Source organism: Aulonocara sp. 'chitande type north' Nkhata Bay, linkage group LG13 (assembly GCF_057382095.1).
Source record: "Aulonocara sp. 'chitande type north' Nkhata Bay isolate Kocher_YH1m ecotype deep benthic linkage group LG13, A_spYH_male_GT1.1, whole genome shotgun sequence".
NCBI classification, from domain to species: domain Eukaryota; kingdom Metazoa; phylum Chordata; class Actinopteri; order Cichliformes; family Cichlidae; genus Aulonocara; species Aulonocara sp. 'chitande type north' Nkhata Bay.
In genome coordinates this window covers 24,234,715-24,255,782 of record NC_141356.1, presented here as the reverse complement: position 1 = coordinate 24,255,782, position 21,068 = coordinate 24,234,715, and the positions used below count along the sequence as shown (strand labels likewise).

At 38.7% G+C, this 21,068-nt stretch overlaps 1 protein-coding gene across 1 annotated transcript in view; it reads left to right on the top strand.

Moving 5' to 3' along the window:
* The first annotated feature begins 8,384 nt into the window (after positions 1-8,384).
* Positions 8,385-21,068, top strand: part of LOC147316116 (protocadherin-15-like) — a 181,365-nt gene continuing 168,681 nt past the window's right edge. Inside the window, exon 1 of the mRNA XM_086259324.1 lies at positions 8,385-8,588. The gene's annotated coding sequence lies outside the window, so the exon portion shown is untranslated. The remainder of the gene's footprint in view (positions 8,589-21,068) is intronic.

Here is a 21,068-nt window from a genome sequence, read left to right as displayed (position 1 = left end):
CTCCTCACTGCAGGCATGTCATGTGCCTGCCTGCTTCAAGTCCTCTACCATAATCCCTGTCCCCAAGAAACCTAGGATCACTGGACTAAATGACTACAGACCCGTGGCTCTGACATCTGTGGTCATGAAGTCATTTGAGCGCCTAGTTCTCTCCCATCTCAAGACCCTCACGGCCCCCCTCCTGGACCCCCTGCAGTTTGCATATAGAGCCAACAGGTCTGTAGACGACGCCATCAACATGGCCCTACACTTCATCCTGCAGCATCTGGACTCCCCAGGAACCTACGCCAGGATCCTGTTTGTGGACTTCAGCTCTGCCTTCAACACCATCCTTCCAGACCATCTCCGAGGCAAGCTTTCCCAGATGAATGTGCCTGATCCCATCTGCCGGTGGATCACTGACTTCCTGACGGACAGGAAGCAGCACGTGAGGCTGGGGAAGAATGTCTCGGACTCCCGGACCATCAGCACCGGCTCCCCTCAGGGCTGTGTTCTTTCTCCTCTGCTCTTCTCCCTGTACACCAACTGCTGCACCTCCACCCACCAGTCTGTCAAGCTAATCAAGTTTGCAGATGACACCACCGTTATTGGACTCATCTCGGACGGGGACGAGTCTGCCTACAGGAGAGAGGTTGAACGTCTGGTGTCCTGGTGCAGCCACAACAACCTGGTGCTGAATGCCCAGAAGACAGTGGAGATTATTGTGGACTTCAGGAAGCACACAGCCCCACTCCCCCCCATCATCCTGACTGACACCCCCATCACCTCTGTGGACTCATTCCGCTTCCTGGGTACCACCATCACCCAGGACCTGAAGTGGGAGCCCACCATCACCTCCGTCATCAAGAAAGCCCAGCAGAGGATGTACTTCCTGAGGCAGCTGAAGAAATTCAACCTGCCAACACGGACGATGATGCAATTCTACACTGCAATCATCGAGTCCATCCTCACCTCCTCCATCACCGTGTGGTACGCTGGAGCCACTGTCAGGGACAAACAGAGACTGCAGCGTGTTGTGCGCTCTGCTGAGAAGGTGATTGGCTGCAGACTCCCATCTCTGCAGGACCTGTACACCTCCAGGACACTGCGGCGTGCAGCCCGGATCTCAGCTGACCCTTCCCACCCTGGACACAGTCTGTTTGACCTGCTCCCCTCAGGCAGGAGGCTCCGGTCCATTCGCACCAGAACCTCTCGCCACAAGAACAGTTTCTTCCCCTCTGCTGTTGGACACATGAACAATAACCACATGACTGTCCCCGCCACTCACACATGACCCTACGCTGTGTCACTGCATCATTTCATGTCTGGCACTGATCACCACCTGCACTCATGTATATATCCTTCTACGTAGCACTCTTAATTCTTATTCTCATGTATATATCTAATGTATATCTCATGCACATATCTTTCTTTCTACATAGCACTTTAATTCTTATTGTTTGCACTGAAGCACCGCAGCAAATTCCTAATGTTGTAAACCTCAACATCTGGCAATAAACCCATTCTGATTCTGATTCTGATTCTGATTCTGAAAGTTTTAGAGCTGTTGTTGTCTCTTCCGTCCTCTCTGTATTGGCTCAAACTTCTTTATCTTGGCCCCATCTCCCCATCTTAGTCTTACCTCTCGATAGCATCTACGTCCCTTATCTCAGGCATCTTATCTGTAGTGCCAGACACAAGGAATCGAAATCCACAAAACTGAGATAAAGGCAGAACAAGACTCCCAATTTCATAGAGGTGAAGAAATGGAAAATAAGCTGTGCACATGAGTGAGGAACAAAATATTAAGTCTTTTCTGCATTTACAATAGAGCTCAGTACATGCACACTGTGTGTTTAAAATGGGGGGGGGGAGAAAAGAAAAAAGTTTTCATCTGTCAGTCATCCTGCTTAACAAAGGTGTAATTTTACAAAGCAGTAAATCTGAATTTTAAAATGAATTTATTGTTTAATCATTTTTATAATGGTTTCTACTCTCCCCTTTATCTATATTCCTTCAAAACATCCTGAATCGTGTATTGATTTCACGGAGTGATAAAAGAACACCGTGACATCTAAAAGATGAGCTCTGACACCAATTAGTGTCCACAGAAACTGCTTACTTTGGCACTTATTAATTGATCCAAGTTTCCAAACTTGTTAAGTTTTGATGGATAATAAGCACTAGATATGATTCTGTCCAGTTTAAAAGTTGAAAGCGTATGCCAGTCTCTTGAAGAGATCAACTGTTCATTTAGGTGCTAATGGACTCTCTAGAGGTATGATTGCCTCTGGTCATAACAGTAATAAACTCTGGTAGCTGTCAAAAAAGTTCTTTTCCCCTTGGTTGCCAAGATTTACTCTAAAGACGAGACGAAACAAACAGAAGAAAAAAATCAGTAAGGGCGAACATTTTCATTACATGCCTCTGTTGGTTTCTAAAGCTTTTGGGATTGCTGGTAACAGATTGGGTTGTGGTGCTATAGTCCCCATGTGATCCAATTATCAAACCCCTATAGCTTTTCCACCCATCTGAGACATATTTTACTAGTATCTGCTCCCACACAGCTGCAGGGCAACTAAAAGAAAGAATTACAAGTACTACATAAATAACTTTGCAATTGTTTTCATTGCAGGTGCAACCAGTTAATACACTCCTAGCAGAATTGTTCTTATGTGAAGAGACCAACTCTGCTATTCTAAAAAGGCTTCTCTGAGTGTTCATACTGTAGCATAGTTGTTTGTTTTTTCTTTTTAAAATTTTAATGGGACACCACATTTTTAAGCATACAGCAGGTAAGCGACAGCTGATTTCCTGCTTGAGTAGGTGGAGGTGAAGATCAACTAAAATTAATAAATGTCAATATTACACTGAACCTGCTGGGTGTATCTAAAATGCAGATTTTTGTAATGGAAATATTATTTTGTATAACATTTGATGTTTCAGTGCTGTCTTCATATCATGTCTTCCCAAGCTAGCAAAATATGAATTAATGCAAGTTTACATTCTAAGACATACGGCCTTATATAAGCAAACTGCTGCATTCGACAGGTTGACTTTGTTTTCCTTAGTGTCATCCAGTGTAGGCAGCTAAAAGCCTTTTTTACACCAACAATTATTTCTTGCAATGGAAAGAAGTATTTCTGAGCCGTTTCAGAAAAAAGGCAACAAAATGTTACCTGATTCCAGGTATGTTCAGAACCTCTAACTGTGGATATGTTTTAGTGTATTTACTTATTGGAAATTCATATAAATGTTTAATTTTATCAGACTTTGAGCTTGAATTTACATTCTTAGACTTAGCATATTTCCCACCTTAGTGAAGAGCAAGGAGATGCCCCACTGTGGTATTTTGAACAAAGTAGTGACAGTTATTTTTAAATCCACCCCCTGTGCAGAGTTAAGCCTGTGGATATTCTGTGCCACACTGATGAGTTAGTTGTCTTGCTCTGAGCTCGACCCCCACTCTTATAATTTGATTAAAATCACATCTGAATGATATACTTAATAAGAACAAAAGAAACAGCAATTACATTTTTTTCAGATAGTTGAGGTGTCAGTATTGGCCTCACTTCATTATTTGTGTATTAGATTTGGCAGTATTATTTATATTCATGCTCTTCTGCTTTCACTTGCTCATAATGTTTCTTTCTTTCTTTCTTTTTTTTTATATATTTCTTGTTCACTTGCTTTTTGACCCACCTCTTTATTTTATATACACACACACACACACACACACACACACACACACACACACGGGGAGAGAGAGAGAGAGAGAGAGAGAGAGAGAGAGAGAGAATGAGAATGTCCTGTTGGCTTTCTCTGACCTCTCAATCTCCCTGTGGCTCCCTCCCTCTTTCTTGTCTGCTGTCTCAGTTGCTCCGACCTCTCAATATCACACAAGCTGTCAGTGCCAAACTATGAATGTCCCTCGACACTTATTTGACTCAGACACCCTTCAGCGTTTCCATTTGCACACAGCCAATTTCAGTTTTTATAGAGGGCTGGGTGGCAGCTAGTGTAAACCCTGCAGTCCAAATAAGCCAGAGTAGAAGTAATAGTAACAAGTGCCCAAAGCTGAATTATGTGAGTTTGCCAGTATGTGCCTTTGTCTGTTTTGTTTGTTTGTTTGTTTGTTTGTTTGTTTGTTTGTTTGTTTGTTTGTTTGTTTGTTTGTTTGTTTGTTTGTTTGTTTGTTTGTTTGTTTGTTTGTTTGTATCTCCATCTTGTAGCAATTTCTGCTATTGTACTAACTACCCACGATCCTTTCAGCTGACTGGCAAGTATAAGTAAGAACTTGCTAAATGGATTCTGCAACTGTACTGTAATTCTTCCTTAACTGTAAAAGTTTATGTCATAATAATAAACTATTCACAATCGAATTCATGTGCTCATGAAGGTGTTTGCAGAAAGCTCAACAGTGGAAGTGCTTTGTTCCTTTACACTTATAGTTAAAGGCTTTCTTTCAGCACCATGGACAGCGCCAACAATTTCCACAATGATTCAACTACAGTGGCACTACAGTGTAGCTAACAACCTTGCACACTAATTCAAAATTCAACTGTGCTATTTTTTTTTCCCCTAAATAATTGCTAGCATAGGACTCTTCTCACTCACGGTTGAAGGCCTTGTGCAGAGAAAAGTCCCAAAACTTAAAAAGTTTCAAGGAAAAAAAAAAGTGTCTGAAGTTGTGTGGGTGGCGGCTTAGTAAATGCAGGTTGATGCTCTTTTGGGAACTGCATTATGAAGTCCAGTTCACATAGCTCCAGAAAATGTACTGAGAGAGGAAGAGACAGAATTTGTCAGTGTTCCGTCCTGTGCTCAAAAAGCGAGCCATCCCTATCATACCCTAGACGTTCTTCACGCATGGTTTCACACATCACCACAGGCTTCTCATCTTTTTCACCTGTGGAACTTGGTGCAGTACAGGCACTACAAATAAGAAGAAGTGAAAATATTCATTTATTGGCAATCTCATTGTAGTGGTAACATCAGCCTCTAAAATCAACAACATGTACACTGCTTATGTGAACTTGCTGTTAAAATGCAAAACTAAGATTTTGAGCTCCTCAGTTGTTTTACACTTGGGAGTTTCTGTCTGGAATTGTAGATGCACGTGCACATCTATGCACATGTAAAAACTCCCACGGGATTGCCTAAAGGGAGCTCACAGGCAGAGAGGATTTAGGGACTGAACAGCTGAGTGCATACGCACAGACCAGGGAAATGATGCTTTACCAAGAAGAATTGCTCAATTTGTCCCAAGTTTACAAAAAAAAAAAAAAAAAACTCGAGATGAAACTTGGATTGTTCTACTGCACATATCTTCATGCTCTTGTCTTTTACAAGGTGCATAGCATTACTGGAGCTGCTTCTTTAACAAGATTATTCAGAAAACGCTATAAGAGCACGACTTAAATAGGTAAGGCAATATCAAACAGATTTTTGAGAGAGGGCTTCCAAGGAATAGTGTTCATTTTCTGCTTATTTGAGTATGACCACACTCTCTGAGCCTGCTATCTAAATGATTTATTGTGCAAGTGATTCAATAACTTGAAAAGAAGTACACACCCCACCAGCTGACTCCTCAGTACGAAGGAAGCATCAGTTCTTGCACTTTCCATGTTTCCATGTTAACCGAATGGCTGTTTGAATATCAAAATTGATAGCGCTGAATAATCCTGCAGATGGTGTTTGGGTAATTGTTTGCCCACCAACTATCCAAGTTTGGAAACATCCATTTTAATATGTTGGCAAAATTCAGTATGGAAACAATGCACCTTCAACCCAAAACAAGGGGAAAAAAGAATGAGTGAGTATTTTCTTGCATCTCCTCTATGTGAGAAAAGAAGGCATTCATTGAGAATAATTAAAGCGCCGCTGTCTGTCATTTTATGCAGTCTATATCTGCTTGGCAAAATCAGTTTCTTCAGCTTGAAAGAAATGACTAAAGGTGTTGTATTAATGCAACATCACTAAAAGGAATTACCCTGTAGAAGGCTTGCCTGCTTAGTGATTGAAACTTCAACTGAATACAAATAAGCAGTGTGCACCATTCATAAAGGAACCCTCAGGCTTCCCCGGCTATACAGGCAAAAGCCACAAACATTGATACAACTCTGAGCATTCCCAGAAGAATACATGACACCTCAAAGTCAACTCAACTGCTCCTGGTTGGTTATTTATTTATTTATATATTTACTTTTTTGGGGGGGTGGACTGCATAATTAGTTTCAAATGGTGAAACCTTTGGAACTATTATATGAATTATGCATTACTTGTCCAACTCAAGCCCCTTCATAGATAGATATAAAAACATTGTTAGCATGATATTTACTCATTATCTGACGTACTATAACCACTTAAGCATACACATTTATGATACATACAACACACATAGAAACACAAACCTGGATATGTATGATGTCAGTTTGGGGATTTCTCACTAAGAAAACTTCACTGGGGTGCTGAGACGAGAGCGTTTCCCAAGAGCAGAATATCCCTTAATCATGCTTCTCTGAGGAGTGTCTACAGTCCTGCCTGAACTCTGCCCCCTTGTTTTCTTTGGTGCAACAGAGAAAAGATGAGAAGGGGAGTTATTGTGGCAGGCCCTGATTATAAGAGAGCTTTTGCTCAAAGCTTTTCTTTAGGTGGCTGTGGCTCAAGAGCTAAAGTAGGTCCTCTGCTAATAGGAAGGTCTGTGGTTTAGATCCTTGGCCCTACTCTTAGTCTATATATCAAAGTGTCCTTGGGCAAGCTGCTGAACCCTGAGTTGCCCCTGATGCAGGCATGTAGTAAGAAAGCGCTTAGTGCCCAAATTGAGTAGAAAAGCGCTACATAACTTTAGTCCATTTGCCGAGTGCTGGTAGTCATGACTTAACTCAAATTATCTCTTCATGCTGATACGGAAACATGCCAGTTAGAGCTTTTTAAACTCAGTTTTGAATTTCAAAAGCTGACTACATGTGTAATAATCTTATCACATCTTAAATCCTAATAATGGGTCTGATGTGCCATTTAAAAATGGGTCTTTTAGATTAAAATCAGAAAACATGAAACGCAGAACTGAAGCTGCATTCTTTTGAAAAGGTGGTTGGTACTTATGAGTTTCACACAAAATTACAGGAGAAACATTATAATGAGGCTTGTGATTGTGAAAGGTTGAAGAACATCTGATTCCATTTATTTATTAAGGATGCAGTTTAAAGTTGTTTCAATTTCAAAATACTAGTAAATGAGCCTGTTTGCTGAGAGTTTTTTTTTCTGTTCTCACAGGTCAAGCATGGATATGCTTTCTGTTCTGTAAAACTCATAATGTGGAAGCTCTTAAAGCCCTATTTTTGACATAATTTCACTGACAATACTGGTGATGTTTCAAAACTGTGGCAACACTTTTTTAGTGGATAACATGATGCAGGTGTCCAGGTGTAGGTTTGATCTTTTTTTTTTTTATTTCTCTCATGGATGGGACTGTGAGGTTAGAGGGTCCACTATTTTCATCAGTCTGTTCAAATGTTTAGAGCATCTGTCTTGACTGTGATCATGCATGGACTAAAAAGTATTAAATTTAATTTTCATTAATTAGATGGTTGTGATACTCGTTTCTGTCATGTAATTTGACTTTGTTATGACTCTATTGTGCCTCTCTGCGCCTGCTAAATGGAGACAAGCTGTTCTCACCAAATTACATCTGCTGTCTGAGAAAGATAATTTCACATTTTTAGAAGAATTGTCTAAAATTTCATCGCTGTTGACATTATCTTTGCGAACAAGACCCCCGCCCCCTCCACAGCAGTGTCTCTTGTGTAGAAACTGTTTTATTGAATATCTGTGCAACCTTTAGTTGTGACTTATTCGGCACGGTAGCTAATTAGAGTATATTGATGGAAGGCTTTTTGTTGTTGGTTAAGCTGTAGGGAAGAAAAGTCCAGCGACTGTTGCAAAGTGACAGGTGAATCATAGCTGACTGCCTCCAGTCAGTGGTGTCATTTCTCAGCACCAATTGGTGCAGACAGAGCAGAATAATAGATTTCGCTCAGAAATAATCGACAGCTGACAGTAAATGGCTTTTGTTGACCTTCAGAAAGTGTAGGTTAGCTATGTGAGAGAATGGCTGTGCATTTCACAATGTAATAAGTTATGGATTAGTTTGACCTTAATGAGAAGATAAGGGGACTTTTTTTTGTTGCTGTTGCTTGTTAATTAGTTAGGTTTTTCCGCATCATCCTTTATCATCCTGTTGAAGATGAGTCTTTTTCAGAGAGTACTGACCCAAGCTGGCCAGGTGCATATCCAGTAAATATGGTGGGAGGAGGGGCAACTGTGCTTTAGCCGGTCTCACCTTTCATGACCTCTTGTAATAAGATTACCTGGTTCACACGTCATGACTAGAGAGAGACAGAAAGGGGGCAGTTATCTCGCGGTGGAGCCAGGCTAGGGTCCGGGTGGAGTGTTGCTGTGCCTTGCTGTGACTGGTTAAAGAGATCGGGGCAGCAGTGCTGATGTGCCCGCGCGAGGGGGAGGCTGTAGCTGCACTGACAGCCGGCATTGGTGGCTCCTTTCCGGGCACTGGAAGGATTTTTGTTGAGTACTTCTTAAGCCGAAACATGGTAAGCCGTCTTCTTTATGTTTTGGATGACTGTCATTGTGATTTTAAATTTCCACACTGCCTCGGAGCACCGCACGCGTAGAACAGTGTCTTCACTGCGCATTGGTCTTCTTTTACCATGAAATAGGAGCGTGTTTATGTCACTGCTAGTATTTCTTTCTTTTTAAAACTGTATTATAGATGTTCCCCAACGTGACGCGAGTAATCGATTAGAAAGGCGCAGTCGTTTACCTTAACTGCCCATTGATGTGTACCGCTAATCTCCGGAGGGTGAAGTTTTCAAACACTGACTGAAAGCAGCATCTCTCACTAATATATCATTAGCTAATGCCTGTGGTTAGGTATGACCTGTAGTTTGGCTGACTGCGGCTGTGTTTTTAAAAATATTTCAGTGATCCAGTTGTTGATGAGTATGATTACCGTAATCACTTAAATTGCGCGGAGTTTCTCAATTGGACAGCTGCAGTTTTCTATTAGCTGACTTCCCCCCCGTTCTTTCTTTTTTAATCTCGCCTCATATGCATATCAATAACGGTATTCTACATGAATATTCATACAGTAACTTCCCCCTGAGTGTGTGAGAGGGAGCTTATCGCGCTGCAGGAGATAATGCTTCAAAACGTGATTCACTCATTCAGTCTATTCAGTGACTCACACGAGTCTTTTACAGAAATGTAACAAGACACTGACTTGATCCCAGCATCTACTCATGCAAGAGTGTAGAAACCTTTTTTTGAAAATCCCAGTTTTTATCAGAACTTATTCATTTTAAGGGCTAATTTTCAAAATGCATGAACGACAGTAGAAGTATAAAGCAGTGCAAGTCCATATTATTGTAAATGGCTGTAGGCTGTAGTCCAGTTACTTGTGAGACCTAATCACTCCATTCTCACAAAGCATCATCACAGCCTGCTCAGCCAGTTTGAATTAAATTATTATTTAAGACCCTGATTTTGATCATTCTTGAACACATTCGGTGCTAAAACTATATTCATGTTGATTTTTGTTGCTCAGACTAGAAATGGACTTCTTCCTCTCTCACAGCAGCAAACAAACAGCTGTCACTGATAACATAAATGACAGCTGTACTCCCTTTAGTGACTTCAGTGGCTTGGCTTACTTTGATGCTTAAATGGAGTGAACTTCATTGCTGCTATTAGTAACACCTGAGCTGTTCTTGCTATGACAAGTCAAGTTCCCTGTGAAGACGCAGTGCTGTCCAATACAGTTTACTGTCTTATTATTAAATCTTTTAAAATGTCCAGAAAAGGCTAGCAAGTGGCCTTTGAGTTAAGATGTTTGCTTTAAACTATAGTACTCATAGCTTTAAATGTGCATGCCACAGACTAGCCTTTGCATTGTTGTTTTATTTGTAATCCACTGGTAGTTTAAATTGAGGCAGGCAATGGACTGCAGATGCATAATGAAACATCTGGCCCTGCATTTTTGACATGCAGTGTCTTTATGTGAGCTTGCAAACTTGTGGTCATGTGTTTTTGATTTGCTCTGTATCTCTTCTTTCAGCAGAAGTCAATTGTTCTGTTGTTTTTCAATAAGATGTCTAACAAACAATATATGATTGGATGACGGAGATCTATAAAATATTAGTTTATCAGGTGCCTGAGAGGCAAGTTATGCTCCATAAAGAAAGTAGTATAAAAGCAAATGGAAAGATCCAGCACCCTAGACACGGTTTTGTATACTTAACCAATCATAGAGTAGGAAAAATGTGTAATTTCATAGATATCGTTGTGCATTTATTGCATATTTCATGTATTGTAAAACTGTTTCTGTGGTATATGTAAGATGTGTTGCATCATATATTCCATTTAAGTCAGTGAACTGATGAAACAGTCTCATTTACTGTTGATTAGTTTTCTCTAATTTTTAAACCTTTTTTCAGAAGACGACATAAAGCATTATTTGTTTCAGGCAGTATAAAAGTTGGGAGCAGTACCTGTAACAGCTGTAAGTTTGTCTAGATTTCAGCAATTTTCAGAATGGCCACTAAGACGAGATGCTGTAGAATTCCCATAAAGCCCCTGAACTGTATTCGAGGTTTTCATTAAACCTGCGTGTAGTTTCAATGGACAAATTACATATTAAGCTCGTTCTGCACTGAAGCTTTGGTGGATACTGCTAGAAATGAGTTCTTTTACTCTGGTTTGGACTTCAGGACTGTATATACCATTTTTATTGTTAGGATAAAGGACAGGCAGCTCCGGGCAGCTTCTCTTTAAGTATTAATAGGAAGAAGTAAAGAGGTTATAAAATACTCTGGTAACTGAAGTGAACCAGAGGGGAAAAATTAGGCAGTGGTGAATTATCCTTAGAAGTAATGAAGTGTCTTGTTCATAACAAAGGATGAAGAATGAGGGGAACCCGTAGGGTATAGTGCATACAGGTGGCAGTCGAAATGAGACCGCCACTGCATGGTCACTCTTAACTTGGTGTAGCTTCTTTGTTTTTTCCAAGAATGAAGAATTTTAAGACAGCTGGGTGGCTTTCCATTTTACTTTGTCTCATCATTCTCATTCAATATTAAATTATAATACTCAGCATTCCACAGTTACACAGCTTAAGGCACTTTGTGCTCAGATCACTTTGTATGAGCTTTTTGAATTCAATTAGACTTCACCTTTTTATAATTATGCTCACACCAGGCAGATCGGTATGTGTATGTGTGTGATAAAACAGTAATTAACAAGCGCTGCCATACTCCCATGACTGACTAATGATCTAATCTTGTTGGTTGCATCAGAAAAAAAAAATGTGTGTTCGGTGCTGAAACTAATAAGACTGCACCAGTTTTGCAGCTCTTGAGAAATTAACATATGAAACAATATTGGGCCTTTAGTCACGGCTGTAATTTTAGGGTTAATGTGTTTTCTTATTGTAAATTGTGTAATGTAATATAATGCTAGTTATATGTTGATGCTGTTACCACTTTAAATTTTAGTCTTTTTTTTAATGAAGAGCATTGCCAACACTGTCTTAATGCCTGCGGTCCTCATAGCCATTTGTTCTTATTGAAGAAGTAAATCTTGGAAAATAGGTCACAAAAACCTAGGCTTATGTGCTTTATTTGACAGAAGGCAGCTATGTAAGTCATTTTCTGCAAATGTTACTGAAAAGAGAAGTTCAAACCTGTTAGGGGGATGATAAATCACACACACACACACACACATATATATATATATGACCAGGCATGCCATGCTCAAGTGGGTATTTCCAGCAGCAGGACCAAAGCTGTGACATTGACTCATATCTGTCTGTTTGTACAAATGATTTTAATAACTACAAAGACTCAAACTGTTTAAAAGTTTAATTAATTGCTCTCCACATATCAAGCCGCAACACTGACATATTACCACCTCATAAAGTCTTGTGGGAAATGTGTGAGCAAAAACTTACGGGCTGCACGTCAAACTGACATGAACATTAGCTGCATACCGCCGTTTGAAGCAACACTGATGACATATTTGAGAATCTACCGAAACTGTAAAATTGTATGCCAAAGGGGGAAAAACAAAACAGTGAATGAGCTGTAGGGGTGATAAAGCCCTCTACTGAGCTCAGTGAGACTGCAACATAGGTGATCATGGGGCTTCATATGAGCTTTTACATATAGCAGTCATGTGATCCATTTTATAAAAGAGTATTTGTTAGAACACATTCAAGTGTAGCTAGATATAATCGTGACACTTTAAAACATCTGAACCTCTTTTTTTGTGTCTCAGATTTCACAAAGTGAAAATACACCACGAGTTATTAAAATGGGATTTCATCATAGGATAAAGAATATCTTCCCCACAGTGCATTACTGTCATAAACTTACTTATCATTCAACAAATATGACTTTATTCATATGCACAATGGACACCTCGGGGCAACCATTTCAATATTATTTGATAAGAGACCTGTGGGTAGTGATGCCTGAAATGATTTGAGTCCGAGTGCAGAGGGAGAGGAAGAGGAAACAGGAGCAACTGTAGCATGCCTTCCTCTTCCTTTTCATCTTTGTGCTGGTGTTTTCGCCTTCCAGTGTTATTTTGCAGATTAAGAAGAAATAATGTGGGTTGTATGCTTTTGTTATGATTTACTGTCAACTTCTCCATTTCCATGTGAGGAACGGTGGGCATGGCACAGCCAGACTACCATTATCAGATCATCAGCTCAGTGTCAGGTATCAGAGGTAGTAAACTCTTCATTTCATCTTCACCACCTGCGGTGTAATGAAATGAGTAGAGAGTGTGGATGGAAACCATTAGCATTGAAGAAGTATGACACGCTGGAGTGAGCATGGAAATGAGCAAAAGACACAGGTGCAGTACAGGTGATTGGCAGGTAATCTGATTTCTGCACCAAGAGGTAGCAATGTAATTTGACAGGATATATTTTAATAAAATCATGAAATTCCTGAGTGCTGATATATATTTTTTCTCTCATCAAAGTTCCATATCATCTGCCTTTCCTCATTTTACTGTTTTAGCACTGCGACAACCATCCCCAATACATTTAACTACACATTTGCCCCAAGTTCTATATGCCAGTTCACTTGTTCTTCTGTACATGTGTGAATGGGTGAATGACTGAATGTAGTGTAAAGTGCTTTGGGGTCCTATGGACTAGAAAAGCGCTATATAAATGCTGGCCATTTACATTAGAGAATTACTTAAATATTGGTATATTGATCTTGGAGCATGATCTATCTACATTTTGTCCATCAGTACAACATGTCAATTCTCTGTCCACTCTACAGAGTGACAGCTTTAACAAAGGTAGTACAACATTACATTACAAATTAACAAGTGCTCTCCCCCAAAAGGAAAATTGTCAGTGAGCTAGGAAAAGATCTGCATCTGCATCACATCACAGATGTATTGCTCTAGCTCTCAATATTTCTGTAGTTCTTGTTGACTTTTCTTTCTCAACATACCATTAAATACATGCTAGCATGCAATATTTGTATATTTGTTCATTAAATGATTATTTTGATACATAAATTTGAAATGGTGAAAAATTCTTTTGAATTCATTTTTTATTTAATAGTTAAATGTTGCTATCTAGCTTATTATGGTGGTAATTAAGGGTTACAGTTCGTCCTAGAGTTCAACTTCATCCAGTTTCCCAGTTATGGAGGATAAATATTTTCAAAGGTACAGCATTGTTAACTCTAAAATTCTAACAGTATCCATCAATAATCCAAAGAAATCATTTTAGCTGCAAGCGCTATTGTTCATAGTTCTGATTTTTATGGATTCACTTATCGTTTACTTATTAGTTATTAATGTGGGAAAGCACCAGGTCATACATCATCAATGTACCTGTTACATTCTCTGAGTCTAAAGCTAAAATGGTGACAAACTAATGGCACTCCACTGCTGTGAGTTTGTCACCATTGTTTTGCAAGGCATATGCATTTTTTTTTTTTCTTACCAGGCCCACTTTTCATAGGTCAGGCAACTGTTGGTGATAATTTAATAAGGGGGGGAAAAAAGCTGAATTAATAGCCTTCCATAATTAAGTCATTATTTTTAGCTGTTTTCACACTTTGGACTCACACAGTCCTGACAGAGACTGCTAGAGCTAACTTATTATCTTATTAATCAACTTAATTTATTGAGTCTTTGCTCAATATCCTGGAGCATAATTAATTACACAAAAAGAAGCCACTAGTTTGACTGCATTTAAGTATAAAGTAGTTAAGTCTAAAAATCTAAAAATAGTAGGCTTACCTGTTGGCATTTACATTTCAAAAATCAATGTATTACTTAGACTATCTGTCCCATTAGGGCCTTCATTCTTCAATAATTCTTTTGTCCATAAGTTCATTTAGTTCTGTTTTTGAAGTTTTTGTAATATCGGCAGGTGGGACGCTGATCAGCTCAGTGTCTGTTGTCACAAAATGCCATTTTTACACCATGCTGTGTTTCATATCAAAGTTGTATTCCCTTCAATTCAGTATTGGTATCATTAGTTCGTTAGCTTTTCGTTCTGTGTAAGTATGTTGCATAATTTGCACAAAATAAACACATAAATGTCTCACAGGATTTGTATAGCTGTTGCTCATTTGTTGACTCATTTTAGCCTACTTATCGTCTGTGTCATGTTTTTGGAGTCGGCTTAGCATTTTAAGATTAGGACTACCTTGTAATCTTATCCTGCTTTATGCAAATCAATACATTCATAATTGTGCTGACATCTATATTTTATACAAGGCTTGGGTCAGCAGATTCCTCTTGAGGATAACAAACATAATATTTTAACTTTCTAAGGCAGAGTGCATCAAACCACATCACCACATTTTGTTCAACTGATTGGACTCTAGGTTTGCTGGTCCGTTAGCTTACTCTCTACAGCCTACATGGTGATTTTTGAAATGTGTATTTTCTTTAGGCAAGAACAATACAATGATTGATGTGCAGTTAGTTTAAGCAGATTCTTTGTTCCTGCTTGTAACCTCGGTGAAGATTTGGCTAAAGTTTAAGACAGATCTTTATAGAAATCCTGATAATTCCTAAGAGTACCTTTAGTCACATGAATGTTACCCACAGAGCTGTGTTGGCACATGAAAGACCTATTTCAGTACAAGTGAGTGCACTCTGTATTTTAAACCGGCCATTACAGAATCCTTTGAAGCATTGGAAGCAGTCAGAGGAAGTAACAGAGGTGAGTGGATTTCTTTGTGCGTTGGCTGACTTGTCACTTAAGCAGCCTTTTAGGAGAGGAAATGTAGGTTTTTGTTTTTTTTACAATGAAACATCTTAAAAAAAAAGAATTTAGACATTAGAACTCCGAAGTCACCTCGCAAATATAAATGATGATGTTTTGAAAATGCACACAGCTATTTTGCTAGGTGCAGCTGTTAAACTCCTTGTTAACGAACAACCAACCAATGACATGGCAGCATGGCTGCTTTAGTTTTATAATCAGAATGTGGAAGAAAGGTGATTTAAGTGAATTTGGACATGGTGCGTGATGGGCTGAGTTTTCAGAAACCGTTGATCTACTGGGATTTTTATTCACAACCATCTCTAGGGTTTACAAGGAGGTCCCAATTTAGATAGCAGTTCCACTGAGTGGCAGTTTTGTGAGAGAGTATGCATTGAAGTCAGAGAGCAGAGCAGAATATCCAGACTTTGAGGTGATAAGACGACAACAGTAATTCAAGCAACTGCTCGTTGCAACCAAAGTATGCAGAAGAGCATCTCTGTGCACGCAACATGTCAACCTTGGAGCACATCAGTTATAGGTGCCACATCTGTGAGCTTAGAAGAGGAACCTGAGGCTATAATTTACATAGGCTCAACAGGTTGGACAATACAGTATTGAAAAAAATGATACTTGGTGTGATGAATCACATTTTCTGCTGCATAATTTGGATGGTGGGGTCAGAACCTGGTGTAAATAACATGGAAACAAGGATTCATCTTGACTTATATCAACAGTTTTCCCGGTGCAGTGGTTTGGGACATATTTTCTTGGTACACTTTAGGCACTGTGTTAGGTACATTGCCATCAGAAAGGAAGATATCTTCTGATGGCTGCTTCCAGCAGGCTAATGTGCCATGTCACAAAGTTCAGATCATCTCAAGCTGATTTCTTGAACATGACATTGAGTTCATTATATGGCCTCCACAGTCACCAAATCTCAATCCTTTGGGATGTGGTGGAATGGAGATCCACAACATGGATGTGCAGATGACAAATCTAAAGCAACAGCAGGATACAATCCTGCCAATATGAACCAAAATACCAGAGGAATCATGTTGAATGTATGCCTACAGGCATTATATCCAACAGACACTTTAAATATGTAAATTGTTAAAATGATAAAAATTAAGATTTTTTTTTTCATACATTTGCAAAAGCAGTAATGTTCAGATGTTGGTATAGTTAGACAGAAAAAACAAGTTCTAAGCAATTATATAAGTAGTTAGTGGTTTTGTAAACTAAGTATTTGACCTCTCCCGCAACTATTGAAGCTTTCCATAATATCAGATAATTGATATTTATTAAAACATAGCTTCTAAAATTAAAAGTGAAAATAAGTATTAAGTTTAGAAAATGGTAAAAATACCAGGCACTCAAGTTAATAAAGAACCCAAATTTATCTCACAGCGCAGCATATAAGTAGGTTACTTGGTTACTGCTGATGCAACCAAGAGACCCATACAGTGAAGTCCCTTTGTCAGACAGACTTGTTTTGTTTTTGTTTTGTTTTGAAGAACATAAAATAAAACCGGTTGTCAGTTGCGTTCAAATGTTTCAGCGTTGAGGAAAGCATGCAGCGCTCTGCATTTATTAGTGAATGCTTTAACATCACCACGTAGACAGCAACTAGCAGGTGCACTGTCGCAGTACCATGTCTTTCTTGCATAGGAATAACAAAAGCATAAAATACACAACAGTGCAAAACTATACAAGGGGGTTTTCAAATATAATACAGCCTACAATAGCACAGACATTGACACAGAAATTTGCTGGACTGCAGTAAGCATGAATTAAAAAAACATTACCTCACTGTTGTTTAGTAAGGTTTTGACTGATTTCTTCATAACAAAGAATTTAAGACTACTTACATTTCACGCAACTATTGTTGTCCATGCTGCTCAGGGCGATGTACTTTGAAGTTAAAAATAACAGCAGTAACACTGCATGTATAATGACCATCAAAACGTATGTTTATCTGTTATATATCACATGTTATATTTTTAATTTAAATACATTTATTTTATAGCCACTTTTGCTAGGCTTTAAAATTTAATTAGAGTAAAAAAAACGCACTTGTTAATGAAATCTCATCCTTCATCTTCAGGATAAGACAGCTGTTGGTACAGCCAAACAGGAACTCAGTGGAGGGCCCCTACTGAGAGTGGGCCTCACCCTCTGTCCTCTTGGTCATTCCACTTACACTGGCTTTTCGCCAAATCATGTCTGGGGATGTATTTCACTGAAATACAAGGACTTCTCTAGCAAAATTCTCTTGTTACCAGTTTAATGCTTAAGCTTATGGATTTTCACTTACCTCTCCTTTGTTAATTTAATTATTTAGACTTTCTCTTTTTTTGCTATCTAAGGATTAGTCATTCCTTTATGTGTAAAAGCTCTGAGACAAACCCTGTGACAATAAAAGTCATTGTGCGATTTGCAGGGTTAAAAGTCGCCCACTGAGGTGAAATAATTACCAAAATCAAAAAGCCCTCTTTTATCATACATTAGCTGCATGTGTTCAAGTCATGTGGCTAAGTAGTTTCATGTGACATGGATAGGATATTGTTGATGCTAAACAGATGCAGTGCGGTCAGCAGCACCCGCATGGACTGACCTCAGTGAGGGTTTAGAGATTTAAAACGTGGTCATGAGATGACTAAACTAAAAAGGATTAGAACCTCTGAGGTCTGTGGCTCGCTCGCACTGAATTAGAGAAAATTGGTTTTAGTGTGGACCACCAGGCTCTGACATTAAATGCAGCTGAATTCATACTTATTGCTTTGCATTTTGTTCTACTTTTTGAAATTCCTATTCAATATTCAGTAGTATTGTTAAAAAACAAACAAAACCAAAACATCAGACATCATGTTATGTGGAATTATGCTGTATATGAACATTTCAGATTACTTTAATGTGCACAATGAGGAAGAATATAAACGTGCCTAGACTTGTGCACGGTACTTCTATGACTACTACAAACACACATGCACATGCACACACAAACAAGCACACCACAGACACAGCCATCTTGCTGCCATCACTTTCTCCTGACACTAAATTACAGAATAAGGCATAAACATCAAGAACTCATTACTACTAATTATATGTTATCCTTGTATGCTTTAGAATGTGTAATAGTTTGTATGACAATAAAGAATAATGGATGATTATAGCTTCTTTCTGAATCTACCTCCTAGTTTTGGTTTGCCTTGTTTCCTTGTGCAATAACATTTGCATAACACAGTCCTGGTGCAATGACAAACATATGCAAAACAAACTGCATAAATTTTAAAAAGACTTTCTTTTTTATTTTGATTACTGTACTGTTGTCAAACACCCTTTGTCCTGCCTGACTCATATGGATGATTGATCAGTGAGCTTATCAGTCATCTGTGCGTCCCCCCCACAAGTGGGACATGCGTTCCTCATAGAGGAACACCCCGATCACCTAAAGGATCTTTATCGAAATTGTGCTCAACTTGGTCAAGATTGTATTGTTCGTGTTGAAAACTCTCTTCCATTTTCAGAAGTATTGCTACTCCTCCCAGAATATTGATCCAGTTTTAGTGAAACAGGAAGAATTTGTCCTCGGTGGATATTAATTGTCATTAGTTTGTACAATACAGCCAGCCAGTAAACAAGAAAATCTAAACATTTCTTTCTGCAGCTCATGAATTATAATCTCTGAATTTTGATGGATTTTCATTGTTGCTTTAGTGAAAGCATTTATCAAAGTTCTCTTTTCCTCAGTGCTCACAAACCAACGTTATCCTGAATAAATGTCACAGAATATTGATTTTGGCCATACATTTTTTTAACAGTTTAAACAAATTTTCCAAAGTACTTTTGGTTAATCAAATTAAATCTCTCCTCAGGGTATTTTTTTTGCTATATTTAATCATTTTATATGATTTATATGCTTTCTTTTTTTAATCATTTTCTAACTGTGATCTTTGATTAAACTTGACAAATTAGTTTATTTTTTCTATATTATAAAACCTAGAAACAAATGTTATTTTTTTTCTACTATTATAAAACAAAACTTTTACATTTAATATATTATTATATAGAAGAGATTTGTTAGTGGTGCTGATGATTACTAAAAATGGATGTAGACATGCTATGTTTTTCAGCTTGTGAGTTTTAAATCATTACTACAAGCAGCCCTGATTTCTTTCGTTCAACTTACTTTGCTCAAGTATATTTTTATCTCTGAAAGTACTCTGCATAAACAGGTGCATAGGGTTGTTTAAACCATCCCAGCCCATCACAATAATTATGAGAGCACTTGAGGCCCACATCAAATCTTTCATTTGATGCTAGCAGCAGCACAAAAGCACATAATGGTGTTTATACATTTTCCCATTAGGGTCAGTCTTCCCAGCCAAAATACCCATGCTAAACAACTCAGCCTTTATGCATCTGAACCAGCAGGCTTCTTCACAGGGAAATTGATAAAACGCACCTCTGACACAGGTGGGATGGGGGAAAAAAAGTTGCATAATTAGGGAACCTGAATGAAAATTTACTGCATAACAGCTTTTCATTTCTGTGTCAAGTGCACACTGAGATCACTACTCGCAGTAAGCGCTACTCTCTCGCACAGCCACATACATACGATGAACAGTCACTTAGGAAACACTCATCTGATAATAGCAGTTACATCATCCTGCAGAGGGAAGCACCTGCAGTGTTAGTGACTAAAGACAAGATGGTATATTACATTTTAGAGCAATGCAGTAGAGGTTTACTACTACCAGCTTGTTAAGAAAACGTCTCATGTAAATGCTATAGATGCTGATAATATGAATGCTGATTACTTTAACAAGGATTTTACTGCACAAAAGCTTATGGTAGTTATAAATAATTTCACTTAGTCACTGTCCCAGAAATTGTGCAGCCATCTAAATATAAGAGCTGCATCGGCTGTTTACACACAGTTCGAGTTGTACACAATTTATTAAGCTTGATTAGGTGTATCTAATTGAGTGCTATGGAACCTTTTACCTGCTACAACCCTGTGTGGTACCTATTAATCCAGACCAAAGAACAGGAGCTTGTATAAATAGGCTACAGCTGCATGCAAGAGGGATTCCATTTTATCTCTAGAATGCATAAACAAACTTGTCCGATTCGTGTTAAGTCATGTTTTACTTGCTCTTTAGTGCGTAGCTGGATATTAATGAAATGCAGCAAGGATGGGTTATTAGTTCTGGAAGTGACAACCATAAATGTGTTACCTACGTAATATCTGATTATGATGGTATTACAGTCTGTGGCTCCATGGTCACATGACATCTCATGCCTTTGAGGACATTCTAAAGTCTCGTAATAAAGGATGGGGGTATGTTGTAGCGCAGTGAGTGATCAATCAGAAGCTTAAAATGACTGTTTGAATAGGGTCCTTGAAGTGATTTTCTTTCCTTTTCTGGCTCTACTTTTATGCCATAAGATTGACAAAGAGCTGCCTTTTGTAGAAAGTAAAACTGAAATACAGTTGGAAAATGTATGAGAAATGATTTTTTATATATATATATATATATATATATATATATATATATAGAGAGAGATAGCAGCTGGATAGCGTAGTGGTTAGACTACACGCCTTTGGAACAGAGGATCGCAAGTTCGATTCCTGCCTGGGGCGTCTGTATCCAGTAAGGGTCCTAAGGCTAGACCCCCTATGCTAAGCAAGCCTACCGCAGACATGAGCGAGACAGATAAATATGAAGGCATGCCGGCTCGGACGTCGCCCGGATCAACA